Source organism: Crocuta crocuta, unplaced genomic scaffold, assembly GCF_008692635.1.
Source record: "Crocuta crocuta isolate KB4526 unplaced genomic scaffold, BGI_CrCroc_1.0 scaffold197, whole genome shotgun sequence".
Classification (NCBI taxonomy): Eukaryota; Metazoa; Chordata; class Mammalia; order Carnivora; family Hyaenidae; genus Crocuta; species Crocuta crocuta.
This window is the reverse complement of record NW_027532002.1, coordinates 6,157,044-6,177,045: the sequence shown is the minus strand read 5'-3', so window position 1 is coordinate 6,177,045 and position 20,002 is coordinate 6,157,044. Positions and strand designations below refer to the sequence as shown.

The 20,002-nt window shown below is 47.3% G+C and overlaps 1 protein-coding gene across 3 annotated transcripts in view; it reads right to left on the bottom strand.

Moving 5' to 3' along the window:
* The window catches only part of NOD1 (nucleotide binding oligomerization domain containing 1), a 64,870-nt gene extending 46,854 nt beyond the window's left edge, over positions 1-18,016 (bottom strand). For all 3 annotated transcript variants that reach the window (XM_077775413.1, XM_077775415.1, XM_077775414.1), the window contains exon 1: positions 17,896-18,016. The gene's annotated coding sequence lies outside the window, so the exon portion shown is untranslated. The remainder of the gene's footprint in view (positions 1-17,895) is intronic.
* Between the last annotated feature and the right edge of the window lie 1,986 nt (positions 18,017-20,002).

Below are 20,002 nucleotides of genomic sequence, written 5' to 3'. Positions count from 1 at the left end.
ACATGGTAAACCCAAAAGACTCTGCCAAGAAACTGCTAGAGCTGATACATGGATTCAGCAAATCTCAGGATATAAAATCAATGTACAGAAATCTGTGACATTTCTATATACCAATAATGAAGCAGCAGAAAGAGAAATCAAGGAATCGATCCCATTTACAATTGCATTCAAAACCATAAAATACCTAAGAATAAACATAACCAAAGAGGTAAAAAATATATATGCTGAAAACTATAGAAAGCTCATGAAAGAAACTGAAGAAGACACAAAGAAATGGGAAAACATTCCACACTCATGGATTGGAAGAACAAATATTATTAAAATATTGATACTACCCAAACCAATCTACACATTCAATGCAATTCCTATCAAAATAATACCAGTATGCCTCATAGAGCTAGAACAAGCAATGCTAAAATTTGTGTGGAATTAGAAAAGATCCCAAATACCCAACTAATAAATTTCCCCAAACAGGAAAAGAAAATTTAGGTATACTTTCACCAAAAGAGGGTTGACATAGCTATATTAAAATTAAATAAGGGGGTGCCTGGGTGGCTAAGTCGGTTAAACATCCAACTTCGGCTGAGGTCATGATCTCACGGTTTGTGGGTTCGAGCCCCACATCGGGCTCTGTGCTGACAGCTAGCTGGGACCTGGAGCCTGTCTTCGGATTCTGTGTCTCCCTCTCTCTCTGACCCTCCCCTGCTCATGCTCGCTTGCTCTCTCTCTCTCTCTCTCTCTGTTAAAAATAAATAAAAAGCCTTTAAAAAATTTTTTAAATGAAAATGTTACTACCAAGATTTTAAAAATAAATAAATACATAAATACATAAATAAAATTAAATAAGGGAAGGAATGTTACTAGAGGTAGAGAAACATTTCATAACAATAAAATGATCAGTTTTAGAGGTTGATACAAAGATGTTAATTTGTATGCACCTAGTAATATATTTTCAAAATAATAAAGCAAAAATTGGGGCACCAGGGTGGCTCTGTCAATTGAGCCTCTGACTTCAGGTCATGATCTCATGGTTTGTGAGTTCGAGCCCCACATGAGGCTCTCTGGTGTCAGTGCAGAGCCTGCTTCAGATCCTCTGTCCCCCACTCCCCCCAAAATAAACATTAAATAATAATAATAATAATAAAGCAACAATTGACAACCCTAAAATGAAAAATAAACAAATCCACAATCACAATGGAGGTTTATTTATTATTGAGAGGGAGACAGAGCACAAGCTGGGGAGAGGCAGAGAGAGACAGGGAGATACAGAATCCAGAAGCAGGCTCCAGGCTCTGAGCTGTGAGCACAGAGCCCAACGAGGGCTTGAATTCATAAAAGGTGAGATCATGACGTGAGCCAAAGTCAGACACTCAACTGACTGAGCCACCCAGGCGCCCCACAATGGAGGACTTTAATACATCCTCAAAGTAACTGAAAGAACAAAAGCACCACAAAAATTAACAACCAGTAAGAATATGGAGAGTCTGAATGGAATAACAAGGCTTCTAACTGACATCTATAAAACATGCACCCAACAGCAACAGAATGCCTCATTATTAAACTGACATATTATAAAGCAAGTTCTTAAAACAGTTTTTTAAGTTTATTTATTTATTTTTGAGAGAGAGCGAGAGAAGAGAGAGAATCCCAAATAGGCTTTGCACTGCTCCAGTGCAGAGCTCGAACTCAGAAACTGTGAGATCATGGTCTGAGACCAAGTTAGGAGCCAGATGCTTAACTGACTGAGCCCCCCAGGTGCCCTGTAACACACTTTAAAGGACTGAAATCATTCAGAGTATATTCTCTGACCATGCTGGAATCAAGCTAGAAATCAAAAATAAAAAGATACCTAGAAAATCCCCAAATCAATGGGTCAAAGAAGAACTAGAAATTAGAAAATATTTTAAACTGCATGGTAATGAAAACACAACATACCAAAATACAACACTTATGGGATACAGTTAAAGAACTCATAGAAATATATAGACTGACATGCATACATTAGAAAAGAAAAACAAAAATTCTCTCAACAAAGTGGGTTTAGAGGGAACACATGTCAATATAACAAAGGTCATATATGAAAAACCCACAGTGAACATAATATTCCACGGTGCAAAACTGAGAGCTTTTTCCTTGAAGATCAGGAATTTATTTAGAACACCAAGCAGATGAGGACAAGCTCATGGTCAAGGTCAATTCAGGTCGCTGTGTTCTCTAAGCTGCCCCCACACCCTCCTTCGCTGGCTGGCCGGTTGCCAGGAGAAGCTAGAGGGGGAAGTAGGTCTGGAGTGGTAGAAAGCTGCACTTTCCAGAGAGTGCTACCGTAAGTCAGCCTTATTGCAAACGGCTCAGCAGCGGCACCTTCCCAGCTGTGAAGAGCACAGCGAGAGTGAGCGGGCCTCTTGGAGAATGGAGACCTCCGTTCATTCATTTGTTCATTTACACTCATTTTGCACAAAGGCCACTGGACCCCTGCCCTCAAGTGAGCTCACAGACCAGAGAAACAGCAATCAACAGAAATCCAGCAGTTCACCAAATGCAAAGAAGACAACCTAACAGAAGAATGGAGGAAACAAAGCAAAGGTTTCTATCTTGGAACCCTAGAATGGAGTGTGGTCTTAGCCAAAAGTCTGGGGAAGGCAAGGGAGGCCCGAGGGGCATAGAAAAGCCCTGTGGCTGACCCGCTGTCAGAAGGCATGTGATGAGGTCACAGAAACACACTGGAGAAAGGATCAGTTAGAAAGAAGTCCCACTTGGGGGCGCCTGGGTGGCTCAGTTGGTTAAGCATCTGACTTTGGCAAAGGTAATGATCTCCGGGTCTTCTCTGGGTCTGTGAATTTGAGCCCCACGTTGGGCTCTGTGCTGACAGCTCAGAGTCTGTTTAGATTCTGTCTCTCTGCTCCTCCCCTGCTCACACTCTTTCTTTCTCTCTCAAAAATAAATGAATGTTAAAAAAAAAAAAATTGAAAAAAAAAAAAGAAAAAAAAGAGGTCCTAACTGGGGAAACAGTAACTGGGACACACATGCGGAGGCTGAAAGTGACATCTGTTGCCCTTTTGTCCGGGAATCATGGGGAGGCCCTTCCCCCGTGGTCAGTTTCACTTTCTAAAGAGGGATTTTGCCCAGTTCTGCGGCTTTCTTCCTTTTCTACCATCCCCAGGGACCCTGACAGTAAATGGGCACTCTTGGTAACTAAGATAAAAAACATTTTATAAGGAGGCTCATCTCTATAGATGTCCCTTTTTATGTTTTAATAACTTTCCCCCTAGTATAAACGCAGTGTATCTGCTCATTGTGGAAACCTTGGGAAATGCAATCAGTCAATCAATCAAAGAAAAAAAAACCAAATCACCTACACCACTGTCGACATTCTGGAGTATTCCCTTCCTGCTTTTCTCCCTATGCAGTTATGCCTCTCCTAATCTTCTGCATGTTGGCATCACACTGCATATATACCTGCTGTACCTTTACCGTTTTCTTGTGTTTCTACAAGGTCCTCTTTTGAGCTGCAGAAGCTGGTTTATTTCCCTGGTTTTTATTTTTTAAAGAAAAATAAGAGCCACCTGCCACTCTTTGATCTTTTAAGGCCCATGGCTGAGAAATTCATGTGCCAGACAAAGGATCAAAGAGGATGCCTGGTGGTAACACCTTTGCTGGCCTGGCCCTGCTGGCCTGAACCACCCCCCACCCCCCAGCAAATCCAGAAGCTTCCATCCTCAGCCAATGGCAAGACAACACGCTCTCATCAACAGGGCCTGCAGCAGGGCCGCCAGGGAACGGGCGGGGGAGGGGCACTGGGAAGACTCCAGGATGCTGGCCTCCTGTGTCCTTCTCCAGAGGGCAGGTGACAAGTGCCGCACTGCCTGGCGGCCCCCGCAGGGCACAGAAGGACCATCACTGATGCTGAGTAAGCCCTTTATGAGGGGCCTACATCCAGCCAAGGCCTTCCAGCGCCTGCGAGAGATTCAATAACGCAGGGCTAGATGTGGTCTCCGGAGCCAGCCAGGCCGCAGGACTGACTTCAAACCCTGCCCTCCGCCCCAACCAACTCATTAGCACGTTAGCCACGGCTTCTCTGTGCCTCAGTTTCCTCACAGTGACAGCCCCTGCCTCAAAGTGTTGCTGTAAGGACTGAGTTATGATTCAACGTGTCTAGACCAGGCATCAAGTAAATACTCAGTAATTATCGTCTAATTTAACCTTCTCTATTACCTCACTCAATTCTTAGGACAACCCTGGGGGCCGAATTACAACTGAGGAAGCTGAGACACACAGGGATTAACTATCTTCCCAAAGTCACGGAGTTTATGACACGGCAGGGCAGACGGACAGAGCACGAGATTTCGAGTGTGGTGAGCACGCCAAATGAGCAATGAACCAAGAGCACCAGCCTAGTGTGTAGTGCTCGACAGGGCTTCCTTGGGCCCCCCCGAAGCCCTCTGCAGGGGGAGGTGACCGGGACACACGCTCAGAGCCCCTGTCTCTCAGGAGTGTGAATGTGAGCCACACTGAGTCCCAGGAAACCCCCAGCACACGAATACGAGGTCAAGGCTGCCCACTGCTGAGGGACCCGGTCTCCACGGCCACCCAGAGGTGTCACCCCTGTTCCATGTATCTTTATTATAAACCTCCATGAACAGAGAGGACCTCAGGGTTATCTCTGAGTGAGGCCGTGAGTTAGACGCAGCAGCTTTGCCCTGCGCAGAACCATCGAGCAGAGCCCGGGTGCAGAGGTCACCCTGCCCACAGCGCGACCGAATCTGGCTTCCATGCCGACGGACAGGGCCGGGAGCAAGAACAGAAACCTCAAGAAAACCTTCTCCCGTAATCTACACGGACTCCATGATTTCACTCTTCTTCGACACCCAATTGCTGGGAATTCATCCTGGGCCTGGAATACGTGCATTTCAAAACAAATGACACCACTGTCCACAAATTGGTTTTGCAATATGAGGTAAGATGAACAGATCTGGGGCCTATTCCTTCCAATGTTCTTTAACAACGTAGCAGATGCAAACTTAAGAGTTACAACCTGTGTAGTCAAGGCCATTCTACAGGCATTTCCGCTGCTGTCACTTGTGTAGGGAGGCTGTGTTTCACAGACTAACAGAAGCAAAACCAAAGCCAGCTCTGCCGGCATCCAGCTGCACGGAATCTGGCCAGGGCTATGAGCTTCTGTACCTATGCTCACCCCATGGCCCCCTGCGTCCCTCACTGCCCTCCCCACCCTTCCCCCCAGTTCTCTTCATTTCCCTAATGTTTATTTATTTTTGAGAGAGAGACAGAGAGTGTGTGAGAGGAGTAGGGGCAGAAAGTGGGAGACAGAGGATCTGAAGCAGGCTCCGCGCAGTGAGCGCAAAGCCCGATGCGGGGTTTGAACTCATGACCGTGAGATCGTGACCTGAGTGGAAATCAAGAGTCAGCTATTTAACTGACTGAGCCACCCAAGCAACCCTGTTCATTTCTCTAAATGTGAGTTCCCAAACAGGCTGCTGCTCCTTGCAAAATGACACAGTGATAGAAGCAGGTGGCTTATTAAACAGTTTGGATTCTTGGGGCACTTGGCTGGCTCAGTCGGTAGAGTGTGTGACTTCTGATCTCGGGGTTGTAAGTTCGAACCCCACATTGGGTACAGAGCATTACATAAAAATAAAATATTTAAAATGCATAAATAAGTAGTTTGGACTCTCTTCTTAGGTACCAGGGAGGGTTACACTTCCCTACCCTCTTGAAGTCACTTGCTTTGACTCATGAAATGTGACCAGAAATGGAAGGAGTTCCTCCAGGCAGGAAGCTTTTGGCCTCGGTGCATCATGCTTCCGTGTGCAGCTCTTTTTCCTCTGGCGCTCTGACCAGCACCTTCACGTTGGCCCACTAACACTGACAACAGGGACTGCTTCCTGCCAAGTTGTGACAGGCACGGTCTGAGCAAGTCACAAACCTCTTGTTTGAGCTGCTGAGATTTTGGAATTGTCTGTAACCCAGCCCAGCTGGAGCGATACCACGCTTTTGGACAAGAAGAGCATTCAGCATGTTGGGAAACTAAGGCCCAGAGGGGAGAAGTGAGTTGTCAAAGTCCAGACAGCGAGGCAGGGCAGGAGGCACGTCACGGCTCCTGCCCTTCCTTCACAAGACAGCAGTTTCTCAAGGACAGAACCCCACGACATTAAAGGACTACCCATAGTAAAGAGAAGCTGCTACAATTTTTTCAGATACCATAACACTGACTGTATTTCTTGAGTTCAGAATTAACTTAAAATAAAACACTATTCTCTGCCTACCTCTGGCTTACAGACATCTATAAAAGAAGATACTAATGTATGAAAAAGGAAAAAAGGCACACGAGGAAGTGAGGATACCCCTGATTTCCACTGAGGTGGCCGCATCTGCCTGTTGTGGTCCCACATCCTGTCATTTCACCCAGCGACCTGCCCCTCACCAGAACCGCCGCACCTCAACCCAATCTGCCGTCACCACTACTGTCGGGACTGTTGAGGACAAACCATCCTCAGTGATGAAGCTATACGTACTGACACAGAAAGATCTTCAAGACCAATCGTCACTTGAAAAACGCACATTGCTGGGGCGCCTGGGTGGCTCACTCAGTTAAGCATCTGGCTTTGGCTCAGGTCATGATATCACAATTCATGGGTTCAAGCCCTGTGTCGGGCTCTGTGCCGACAGCCCAGAGCCTGGAGCCTGCTTCTGATTCTGTGTCTCCCTCTCTCTGTGCCCCTCCCTGGCTGGCACGTTCTCTCTCTCTCAAAACTAAACATTAAAAAAAAATTGTTTTTAAGAAAAATGCACGTTGCTAAAAGAAATAGAGTATAACATTTATATAACTTGCTCATATCGCCTGCCTTAGAAACCCACAAAACACTATATATTTTCTACAAGCGAACATCTACAGACATAAATGCAAAGAGAAATATCTGGAAGAAGACACACTCTGAGAATAGAGATTATTTCTAGGCAGGGAAGGAGGCCACCAGAATTGGCATAGTACTTTTATTTGTAATGTTTTAATTTTTCAGAAAAAGAATATATACTCCCATCATTTAAAGTTATTTGAGAGTCTTTTTAATCATCAGGGCATCCTAGGCCATTAGAGGCAGGCCCATCAAACATTCTCAGCCATCTGTTTGTCCTAAGGAACTTTAACTTTCAACTTAAGGAGCCCATCCCCCTAGACAAAAAAAAGGCCCAGTCCCCATTAAATGAAATGACAGGTCACTGAAACCAAACAGACTCAGATGAGATGGGATGACACTTTCTGTGCACCTGTAAATATGCAAAACGCTCTTTCTGGTTTGGTGAAATATCACAGTCAAGTGGACAGATTTGCGGGGAGGAACAATGTTTATTTTGTCTTCAGTTTAGTGGGAGGCCATCCACTCATGGTATTGCCGCTAAATCTGGTTTGAAATACGGAATTGAAAGTGAAAATAACAATCCTGACCCAAAAAATTACACAGCAAAAGAATCAACAAAACTGACTTGTAAGTAGATTTTTTTCAATCTTTGGACCTTAAGCAATACCTTACTGAAGAAATGGTCCATGATTACCAAATATTTCATTTTCTTTTGTATTTTCCCCTTCCTTTCATGTAACACAAGCCTCTCCACAGTAAAATAATATCAGCTCAATTGCCTTCTGGGGAACAGTTTGCTCCGGAGTGATGTTTTCACTTTGATGGATGACTGCCCCAGGAAGTTCCCACCCAATATCCGCTCCCCACCCAAAAGATATCATTACCAATGAAATCGTTTCAGATTCTTTCCCCTCTCTGCTAAAAGCACTTCCTATTTATGAATGTCAAACCAGCATATACCACCTCAGCAAAGCCACAAGGTGTCCCACACACTATGGGTTTCTAAAACACTCTCACGCCCACAGCCCTGAATCACATAAATCGATCACTGATATCAGATAATAGATAACTGGTATTTATTCATTGAGTTCAGGTTTAAGAGAAGTTCAATAAAGCCACCATTCCTGGCCTACCTCAGAGATATTACCCAGATTATAAAACATCAATTAGAATGGACTATGTCAGGGGCACCTGGGCGGCTCAGTCAGTTGAGCATCTGACTTCAGCCCAGGGCATGATCTCATGGTCTGTGGGTTCGAGCCCCTCATTGGGCTCTGTGCTGACAGCTCAGAGCCGGAGACTGCTTCGGATTCTGTGTCTCCCTCTCTCTCTGCTCCTTCCCCCCGCATGCTCTGTTTCTCTCCATCTCTCAAAAATGAATAAACGTTTAAAAATTAAAAAAAAAAAAAATGGACTCCACCAACCGAATCATAAACCCCAGCAAAGCCCACACGCCCATGAGTATCGAGGGTCACATCTGGATTCTCCCTCCAAGAAATGTCTCCTCTCTTGAATAAGATTCATTTTGATGAATAGGATCCTCCTCAGACCAGTTTTAAAATGAAGATCATGATGCCGTGTTTGCTGACATGAAACGGCTGAAGTGAGGATTTGAACAGCGCGGCCCCATCATTCTTCAAGGTGCCCAGCAATGAGGTGGTGGACTAACCCGTCCCTACCGCAAGCTCACAGAAGGCGAGTGCCTAGCATATGCACAATGGGGCGACTCCAATTGGCTCCACTTTCCCTGCTGCGTCATCCACAAAAACATCAGCCCACTTGTGATCCCAGGTCTGACCGTAGATCAGTGCAAGCTGCCTTGATTCTTTAATGCGTCTACATAGAACTCTCCCTCTCTCATGGGCTTGCTGTTGCTGTTTCTATTAGTTTTTCCTATTTTGTTTTCAATTTCTTATCTTATTCCATTCCTGCATGCCTCTGTCATGCCGGAAAGCTACTGACAGTTTCCTCTGGAGAAAATGTAGCAGATGGATGAGGCTACGATGGTTACTGAAGCTTTTAAACTCCATTAACAGTCATTCACTTTAAGTATGTGAAAGCCCTTAATCCCTCAGAATTTCAAAGCAGATACAGAAGTCAGTCTCCTATCATCTCTCTTCTGTGCCGCTGCGCCGCCCCCTCTCCTTCCGTCCATCTCTATCTCCCTTTTCTTTTCTCTTTTCCTTTCTTGGGAAAGTGCCACAGAACTCCAGATGCGGACACCACCAGCCATGCTGCCAACAAAGGAAAGAATGCTGCCCCAGCTGATGTAAGCACTCAGGATGGGATGGAAGCTGATGGAATGCAGACACTGATGTCACAGCTGACAGGGCCTTCTGGGAAGTCCAGTGCCTGACTCCACGTCACTCAGAGTCAAGCCTTCTGACTGAGAAACCTGCGTGTAACGTATGCAGAACCAGCCCCTTGCTTCTCTGCTGGAACCCTGGACCTGTTTTTTTGTTGTTGTTGTTGTTTTTTATTTCTTTAACATTTATTTATTTTTGAGAGACAGAGCATAAGTGGGGAAGGGGCAGAGAGAGAGGAAGACACACAATCCAAAGCATGCTCCAGGCTCTGAGCTGTCAGCACAAAGCCCAACGCAGGGCTCAAGCTCACAAACCGTGAGATCATGACCTGAGCCGAAGTCAGACGCTCAATCTTCTGAGTCACCCAGGTGCCCCTGGAGCCCTGGACTTCTTGAGTGGAACAGAATGTTGTTCAAGGCCCCCATTTTATTTATTTTTTTAAAACTCTTTTAATGTTTATGTATTTTGAGAGAGAGAGAGGGGGAGAGGGGGAGAGGGAGAGAGAGGATCCCAAGCAGGCTCTGTGCCATCAGCGCAGAGCCTGACACAGGGCTCGAACTCACAAACTATGACATCGCAACCTGAGCTGAGATCAAGCGTCAGATGTGAAACTGACTGAGCCACCCAGGCGCCCCCCAAAGCCCCCATTTTAGAGGTGAGGAAACTGAGGCCCTGGACAGTATGGATCAACCAGAACTAGAACCCAGGCCTCCTGGCACTGAGGCTAAAGCTTCTTTTGTTTACTTGTGGTTAGAATGGCTGCCCGGGCGGCAGCTGCACAGGCCCCCTCCCCCCAAGCAGCGATGGACGGACTCCTGTTCTTCCCCTCAGCCCCTCTCTCCCTGCTGCGAACTCTCACTTCTCTCAGGGGATGGGGTACTTCACCTTCTCCTTTCTTAACTTCTCCCTTCACACTGACTGTGAAGCCAAGGGCCAAGCAGGACCCTAACACCAGGTTACCTGATTCCGATCGTAGCTGTGTGATTTGGACAAATGACACCACCCCACCCCTCTGTGCTTCTGTGCTCTTACCTACAAAATGCAGACAATAGCGCCTACCTCATAAGACCACCGTGAGGGTTCAGGGAGTTAATATACTTGCAGCGGTTAGAGCAGCACTGGCCACCCTGTAAGCACATGTCATAATCGAGAAGGCAGATCAGGCCAGGACTTTTGCCTCGTTCATCCTCGAGGCCCAGCATCTGACTGTGACTGAAGATGCCTATCTGATTAGTCACTGTTTTCTAGAACACAGAGGATGCTAGATAAAAAAATTATTGAGGGCCACCTGAGTGGCTCAGTCGGTTGAGCGTCTGACTTCGGCTCAGGTCATGATCTCGCTGTTTGTGAGTTCGAGCCCCACATCAGGCTCTGTGCTGACAGTGCAGATCCTGCTTGGGATTTTCTCTTTCCCTCTCTCTCTCTCTCTCTCTCTGCTCCTCCCCTGCTCTCTCTCTCTCAAACATAAACACTTAAAGTTGGTGAATGAATGAATCTGGCACAACACAGTGCTTTGAGTAGGTGCTTCCTTACCGTGCACTCAATGAATATGCGAATTTCCAAAGTTCACACACTCACTTAGGGGAAGTCGCTTGCTAAGTGGACAGGTGGGTAAATTCAGATCCACAGGCACCAGTATTTTCTATTGCTCTAAGGCATCTATATTACCTGCTGCGTTAAAAAGTTCAACCAGAGCCCAGCTGTCAACTTCTAGGACATCGTCTCTTCAGGCACTCAGGACAAAATCACCTGTGCTTCGTGACAGTGCCCCCACGGTGCCTTATGGGGGCTGATGTGCAATTGTTGATTGGCACTTTCCTGGTGTCATCCAGGCTTTGAGAAACCAAGTTCCAAAAACACCCTGCTTCGTATTCATCTCTGAGGGGCCGGTGAATAAAAATACCTCAATAAGGAAAGCCAAGAGAAGACAAGAGAGCCTTGAATCAGTAACCCAGATCCAGAACTCTGTTAAGTGGTTTAAGCACTTGGGCGGAAGAAAGTGCTCCAGAAGCAACAGATCTGGGACATCTGGAGATGGCATTTAGAACCAACACAGAAACGTCTGGGGCCTCTCAAAGGGAACGCACTCCACAAGAACAGAATATGTTAGTCACCTCAGAGGCTTGAGTTGAAACTTGACCTTGAGTAAATAAACACTGCTGACTGCCAGCCAAAACACTTAGCTGGAGACTTGTATTCACCCCACTTGAACACGGAGCCACAGTCGAACCACCTGGGTCTTCCCCGGGGGGCTTGGCCGCAGGGTATCTGGGGTGTGGGGAGGGTGACCCTGAGGGGCACTGAGATATTTAGAAGATGCCAAGTTCCCCCCAGAGGCAGCAACACCCTGGGCCCCGGGCCCTCCAGCCCTCAGCCAGTGTGGTCCTGTCTAGGAAGCTGGCCTCCCACCAGCCAAAACACACCTGACCTGCCATGGCCTCTCACTCTGTCACCTCGTGACAATGTCACTGAAGTATGGGAAAAAAGGGGCAGTGTGGACCCTCCTGAAGCAAGCTGGCATGTCATGGTGAGGTCTCAGCACCCTTACGGTTTGGAGGCTTTTCCTNATGAACAGGGTGGAGAAAACACCTCTTTCAGGGCTTCGGGGCAGAGCCAGAAGAGAGCAGACTAGTATGCAAAACTGTCCGATGCTCCTTCCCTTGCCCAGGGAGGCAGGGTTCCCGGGAATTTTTGTACCTGCAGATCCTGACAGTCTGACACCCACACTCTCAGCCTGCGTCTGCTGACTAGGGCGTTGGTTTCAATTTCCAAGGAGCCAGGAAGGACTGATCCCCCTGGGCCCCTGCTGAGGGACCCTGGAGCCTAGGAGGCCCGCCCGCATTTACACATCTGGCTCAGAGAACCACGGAGCCGGTGCGGTGTCAGGTGGGCCAGGCTCCAATGCCTGGTTCTGCCATCTTTTACTTTATTCTGGGCTTCTGCGGCTTCATCTAGAAACTGAAAACCGAAATTTCCGTCTCCAGAATTGTCTCACATGTTAAGACAAGGTTTATAAAGCTTAATAAATAGGGGTTGTTAATTATCTTTCTCTTGTACGTTGCTAACAGAAGAAGCCGGCGTTGGGACAGAGGGTGGGGTCGGGATCGCCTCAAGGGCCCCCTCTGCCTTTTCAGATAAAATTTCAAATCCTTCCCAGCCCAGGAGGCTGGGCTTGGCCTGAGTTCCGTTCATTCTTCAGCTCTCTCGGCACATTCCCCAACATACCCCGTGCTTTCCCACCCCTGAGCCTTGAAACATGCTGTTCCCTGCGTCTGGCTGCTCTAACTCCTTCTTATCTATCTCCGTCCTAGTTGAAAAGACTCATTCTCGGAAAGCCGTATCCCAGACTGCCTTAATCCTGGTGCGGCTCTGATAGTCTGTCTCATGGCATACTGTTGTTCTCACTGACAGTGCTTACCACAGTCTAGAACGATGTGCGTGCGTGTTACACCCCTTCCTCCTCCAGTAGCTTGCAAATCCATTTGGCCAGACGCTGAGGTTGCTGTATTCCAATGACACAGACAGATTCCTGGAACTAGCAAGGCCTTATGATAATATTTGCTACAATAATGTGTTGAAGAAGTGAAGCTCCAAGGAGCCAGGGAGAACCAGGAGCTACAAATAGCTTTCTAACAGCCCTCAACACCAGACCGGGGAGCCAGCAAAGCACTTCCACCTCATTGTCTGGAAGGCTAAGGCAGCCACCATTCACTCAATGGAGAACCTGCTTATCTGGGGCAGAGTTCCGCTGGCTCAGGCCCCCAAGAGTGCCAGATCTCCCGGGCGCCTGGGTGGCTTAGTTGGTTAAGCGTCCGACTTTCGCTTAGGTCATGATCTCGTGGTTTGCGGTTCGAGCCCCGCATCGGACTCTGTGCTGACTGCCAGCTCAGAGCCTGGAGCCTGTTTCAGAGTCTGTGACTCCCTCTCTCTCTGACCCTCCCCTGCTCACGCTGTCTCTCTCTCTCTCCTAGAAATAAATAAAACATTAAAAAAAAAATTTAAAAAGAGTGCCAGGTCTCCAAAAGAGGCAAAAGCTACTGAGGTGTGAGGAAGAGGGAGGAGGAGTAAGAAGTTTTTGAAAAGGCAGTCACCTTGGAACAGGCACTGCACTTCTGATGCTGTTTGAACACCATGGTGCTCACCTGAGCCCCATCTGGAACTTCCAGGCCTGCTCTTCTGTCTCCCCAAGTACCCCGCACAACCCATCGGGTGAAGGCAGGTTTTTTTACACCCGGACTAACTATCTCAGTGCACAGAGATGACAGTTCTCTCAAAATAAACACCATAACCCACTCTAAAAATATTAGTCACTACGAGCATCAGGGCTCCCCCAGCCCTACCACACCCACTGGATATTAGATCAGCCAGTGGAAGCAACGGTTGAGGTTTAAAAGCTGCAAGGCTGGGGTGGTGGGGGGAGGAGTCCCACTTTATAAGCAGACAATTCTTTGGCAGCTGGGGCCCTGTGTCCAGAAATATGGGTCTCAAAAGAGAGTAGGCACATCTCCTGGCCAATCACAGAAGGCAGGCATGAGGAAGTGGGGGAGGTGGGCAGAGGGAGGGGCACCCTCAGAATGCTGGTTCAGTGGTTGAAAACGGGGTTCCCCTTCAAATCCTTGGTGCAGGCTTTACTATCTGTTCACATTGGACTAGTTCTTTCATCTCACTGAGCCTTGGTTGTCTCATCTGTAAAATGCAATAAGTAGCACAAAAGGTTGTTGGGAAGACTAAATGAGCTTAAAAAAAAAAAAGGCGGCAACAACAACAACGAATCCAAAAACCCTAAAGCTTTTAGACCAGGGTTGCACACAGTTAAATCTATGTGAGTGTTTGCTATTATTTAGGGTCTTTCAGATCAGATGCATCATCATTTCATTTCATCAAGCCTCCAACCAATCCTTCCACACAAGGAGAGTTATCCCCATTTTGCAGATACAAAAACTGAGACTCATGAGTGTTAAGTACATTAGCCAAAGCCACATAGCTTAAGGGATGGCAAGACCAGCACTCTGACCCAAGTAATCTTCATAGTCATTATCACAATAATCAGCATTTTTGAAAGCCAGGTGGCTTATATCCATTACCTCATCAAACACTCAAAACCACTCAGTAAAGAAAGAACTCTTATTAACTATTTGACAAAGGAGGGCACAGGGGGAGGAGGTTAAATATCTTGGCCAAGGTCACACAGTAAAGGAGCAAAGTAGGAGCCTGAGTTCAACTCTGACCCCAAAACCACAGTTTCTTTCATTTACATTCTGCCTGTATTTGTTACAGTTCTCACATCTCCACTTGAAATCATTGATGTGCCTGAATTTATATTAAATGTAAAACACCTCTTTGTTAAACGGGGTCCATGAGCNTTTCATTTACATTCTGCCTGTATTTGTTACAGTTCTCACATCTCCACTTGAAATCATTGATGTGCCTGAATAAAACACCTCTTTGTTAAACGGGGTCCATGAGTGGCTCCATCCCAATGAAGGAGCCCGCTGTCATGAACTGTAAGAAATAAGGATATACCCAAAGAACAGCCTAGCTGTCCACCAAGTTTCTTCTAGAAGGTTTGGTTTGGGGTCACAGATAGCAACTGAGGAATGTGTTAAAACAGAGCGTGGGAAGTTCTCAGTCATTCGGCTTTCATCTTTTGGAAACTAGAACAACACAAATATTTTCTCAAGTCAATCATCATCCGCACAGCTCTTCTGACAAGCAAGGCTATTCCCTAGCAGTGCATGACTGCTCTACCCAGTTGCATGTGCCTCTGCAAAGATCTATACCCTCCCAACTCTTTCACCTGCCTGGTGGTGAAGACACATAAAGAGGGCAACTCCAACATCCTGAAACAAACAGAACAGTGGCGACTTTTCACGTTTTATTACAATACCGACCTACTATAACCTGGTGCTAATCTGGTGCTCACTTTGCAATTCTCTGGGCCCTTATGTTAACCTATTTATTAATCGTTTAAACTATAGGTTTGTAAAAACAAATTCCAAAGTGGCAGTTTTCTAGGCTACCCTTCTGTAGCTCATGAAGCTCCAGTACCGGACTGCCCTGCTGGCTCTAGAGCAGCACACCCCTTGTTAGGGCACTGTGCCCCAGCAGAGGGCCAGGACGCCCTCANGTCTTGGCCAATTCTGCAAAGTGATCTCTGCCCACAGTTTGGTCTGTGGCACATCTCGATAAAACACGGGGATAAAAATTCAAGCCAGGAAGTCTGGCTTTGACACACCTTGTGATCGAAACCATAAATTAACTGAAACGGCAGTGACTACTCATTTCTTACTACAACAGGCAAGTTTGGAAAAAACACTTGCCCTCAATGAGCATTATCTGACACATCAAAGACTCTTCGTCGAAACAACTTCAGACTTTGTGGACGGATAGAAGGAGGCCCTTTGGGTGGGACACAATGGACATTGCCCAGATGATAAAACAGGGCTTCTAGAAACGTGCAAAACATCTACAGCTTCTGCATGACAAAAATTCAGCACAAGTACAAATTTTAGCTTTTCTAATTTTGTCTCGTCTAAAACCCTCCCAAAAAAGAGAATCCCAAAGTAAACTGATAACTTACAACCTCAAATCCTAGGCTTACATCATAGAGTTTGCGGAAATATAGAACTCTTTCGCTAAAAAGAGACAAGCACTCGATATTCTCATTTTAGCAAAAGTCAGCGATTGCACATACACTGTAAAAACACGTGATCCTCGTTTTCACTTGACATCACTGTTTCTAATGCAATTGTCCAGTCTAAACAGTGCCGCCGTTACTACAAGCGATCGTCAGAGACACACACAGTGGGCCCCAGGGTGAGAGGTTCATCTGGGATGCGGCATTGATGACTGCAGGATCCGGGTCCCCCTTCCCCAAATTCCTGACGGCTCTTGGTCACTGAAGAACGGTTCATTGTCCCGAGGCCAAGAGTCAGAGGCAAAACGGGAGCAGCCTGGGTATAGCCTCAGGATGCAGCAAGTATGACAGCCCCGTGTGTGTGCCCACGTCGATTCTGAGACCCCTAGACAGCCCGGCTTTCTTACGAGCCCATTTTGTATAGATGTGGCAGCGGGGTGGAGAAGGCTTAAGATTAAGGACTGCTTTCTTTCATCAAGAAATTGATTCCCATCACATGGAGCAAAGCTGTATTCCAGAGCCATCAGTAAGCCCCAGGGAAAGGGGGTGGAGGGAACCAGTGGCTTCAGAGTCCAGACCTCAAAGTACCGAGAGGCCCAAGGGGGAAGGAGCCTTCCCCTTAGCAGGGCCGGACAAGAGCAGGGGAATGGAGTGTTGAGGGAGACAGTTTCTAGACAAACACTCCTCTCCCCGCCCTGCCATCGAGGCTGTGCTAAGTAAACGGTGGCAACAGCTGTCAGACACCAAAGCCCCACCGCCGTGCCTCATAACCAGCACTCACAGAGCACCAGCCATGCATCACCCGGCCTGCTGGGCATTTCCTACACATTATCTCACTTAACTATATCATTAGTCCTGATGCAGAGTTACTATGCTTTACCCCCAGTTTTCAGGTACCTTACCTATGGTCACATATCACAGAAGTGACAGAATCTGCATGGAGGCCCACGTTTGATGGACTCTGAAGCTCTGAACTTACTTCTCCATTCCACAAAAATTAAATGTCATCTTCTTAACACCTTTGAAAGTCCCTTCTTCTGCCTCTAGGTTGCTGTTTGATTTAAATCCACCCCTTAAACTTGCCCTGCACATGCGGTAGAGACGTGTGTCTTGCCCGATGGCCCTGCTGCTGGGACTTTAGCTACTTGCCACCAGCATCTCCCCCAGGGTGAGGAAGGGTCCGTCCTGTGAAATCCACTGGTCTCAGAAATCTACAGTAGAGTTGCCCCTCCCCGGACACGGGGGAACTCTGAGGGGGGCTTTTAGGAGAAAAGACAAATTCAACCATGTGGCAACACCTGGCTTCATCCTTAAAGCACACCACCCAGAAGTTGTGGAGGCCACGGGCTGGCCAGTTTCCCCCAACTTCCTTTCAAAGGCAACAATAGAGTAATTTCCCAGATGCAGAGCCAAGCGGGGGTCATAACCGGACACGCCTTCTGCTTTTCACAATGTGCCAAAAGACTGATGACTATATGAGGGTCTCTTGAACACGCTAATCGCCCTGCCAAGCATAGTCTCATTCCCCTTTGTGCGGTTCACAAAGCCTGAGGGAAGCCCGCTGCCGGGCCCCGGGACCACACAGGATACTGGGTGCAGCCAGATGCGTCTGCGGCTGGACTCCATCAAGGCCCCCGTGTGCCGTTCCACCTTCCTCGGGAGGCAGCCAGGCTTTCTTCGGTCATTGGCTCCCAACCCCGGCTGCACAATGGAATCGCCTGGGGAGTTAAACGCTATTGAGGCGTGGGTCCCCAGCCCCAGGGATTCTGAGGTCATTGGTCTAGGATGGGACCGGGGCAACTGGATTTTAAAGGCGCCCAGGAGATTCTAAGGTGCAGGCAGGATTGAGAAAAACCCTAAGGATCAGTGATTCTGCAGACGCTAAAGTTCGTCTTTCTGAACTTTCTCTGCATTCCTCAAACTGCCTGCATTTCCCCCCCTAATTTCACCTGTAGCTCTTCCAGAGGAGCTCTGCATACCGCCCGCAATCAGGACCCCTCCCCTCGGAGCCTCCTCGCTCAGAGCGCCCAAGACCCCAAGAAACTTCCCTGCGCGAAGCGCCCCAGTCGCGGGAACTTACTTGAGCTCCACGTGTGAAGACTTCACAACAGCTGGGAACCTGAGCGAGAGCCAGGTGTGCGGGGGAGCGCCGAGGCCCGGGAGACGCGAGCCCGGAGAGCGCGGAGACCCGGGAGCGGCGAGGCNGGAGCACAGACAGTGGCTGCGGGCACCTCCACGGGGCGCCCCGCGCGGGACGGGAGCTGCCAACCGCCGCGCAGGGCCGAGTGGACGGGCGAGAGAGTTGGCCCGGGGTGACACGCTCGGGAACTCCTTGCGCCAGCTTGGCCACGGTGGCCGCGAGCCCAGCCCCGGCCCCTTAATAGTAGCAACCCAGATCCTGCAACCAGAGGCCGATCCTGGGCAAGACAGGGAAACTCTCGTTAAAATGGGACACGTGAGCCTGGATGAAAACTAGCTCAGAGGAATCAGACGTTTTACACCAGAGCATATACTTAGATTTATGCTTTTTAAAAAATTTATTTTTTTTTTACTTATTTATTTAGTGTTTACTTTATTTTTGAGCGAGACGGAGCATGAGCTGGGTAGAGGCCCCATGCGGGCTGGAAGATCATGACCTTAGCGAGGTCTGGTGCTCAAACGACTGAGCCACGCAGACGTCTCTAGATTTATACTTTTTAAAATCTAAGTCTTTCTTTCTGTTCTTAAATCTTTTCTAGGGGTGCCTGGGTGGCTCAGTCGGTTAAGTGTCCGACTTCGACTCAGGTCATGATCTCACGGTTCGTGGGTTCGAGCCCCGAGTGGTGTTCTGTGCTGACAGCTTGGAGCCTGGAGCCTGCTTGGGATTCTGTGTCTCCCTCTCCTCTGTCCCTCCCCAACTTGTGCTCTGCCTCTCTCTCAAAAATAAATAAACGTAAAAAATTAAAAAATCTTTTCTTGGCGGTGTACATTTTATACTGTATGCCTTAATCAGTGATGACTTATAAAGGAGTTTTTAAACACACTAATAAGTTTCCCCAATAAAATATTTTTAAACATTTTAAATGGAGAAGGTCTACATAAAGCATACCAATTCTATAAAAAGTGGCCATTCACACAAAAATACATTTGGTCATGTGACCACAAATGTGCATGAATATTTAAGTTCCTTGCAAAAGGCTGCCTTCTGAGAAAATGATGTTCACAACTCAAAAGTAAAACTTTGCAGGGGTGCCTGGGTAGCTCAGTCGGTTGAGTCTCCAACTTGGGCTAAGATCATGACTTTCCAGTTGGTAAGCTGGGCCCCCAGATGGGCTCCGTGCTAACAGTTCAGAGCCTGGAGTCGGCTTGGGATTCTGTATCTCCCTCTCTCTGCCCCTCCCCCACTCACACTCTGTCTCTCAAAAATGAATAAATGTTAAAAAAAAAAAAGAAACGTTGCAAATGGAAAATCGGTGGGATACAAAGTGCAACTTGTAAGGACCAACATGAAGACAACAAAGATCCTAATTCTTTCAGTTTACCCTTATATTAACCTCTGGTAGAAATTTTTAAAAATTCTCTTTTCTTGGATTGTGATATTTATCTTTTATGGCTTTTCAACTCTCATATTTCCCATATACTGCTTCTCTGGCTGCATTCTGAGTAACTTCTTCATTTCTGTCTTTCCATTCACCAGTTATTTTGCAGATATGTTGCAGAGAGGTGTGCAGACCTCACAGCAGCTGGGAACCCATCGGCTCTTTAACCCACCTGTGGTAGGCAGACTACTGCAGGTCCCCCACCCCCATAATGTCCATGTCCTACACCTGGAAACTGAATATGAAAAAGCAGAATTAAGGTAGCAGATGGAATTTAGGGTGCTAATCCGCTAACCCTGAGCTGGGAAAATTATGGTGGATTATCCAGGTGAGTCCAACGTAGTCATAGGGGTCCTTAAAAATGGAAGAGGGAGGCAGAAAAAGGAGACTCAGAGAGATGGTAACCAGCGAAGGATTTGGCCTGTGGCTGGCTTTGAAAATGGAGGAATAGGGTCCTGAGTCAAGGACTATGGTGGTTTCTAGAAGCTCTGAAGACAACAAAATGGATTCTTCCATCGAGCCTCTAAAGGAACAGTCTTTCTGACATTTTGATTTTGGCACAATGAGACCCATTTCAAGTTCTGACCTTCAGAACTGTAAAAAAAATAA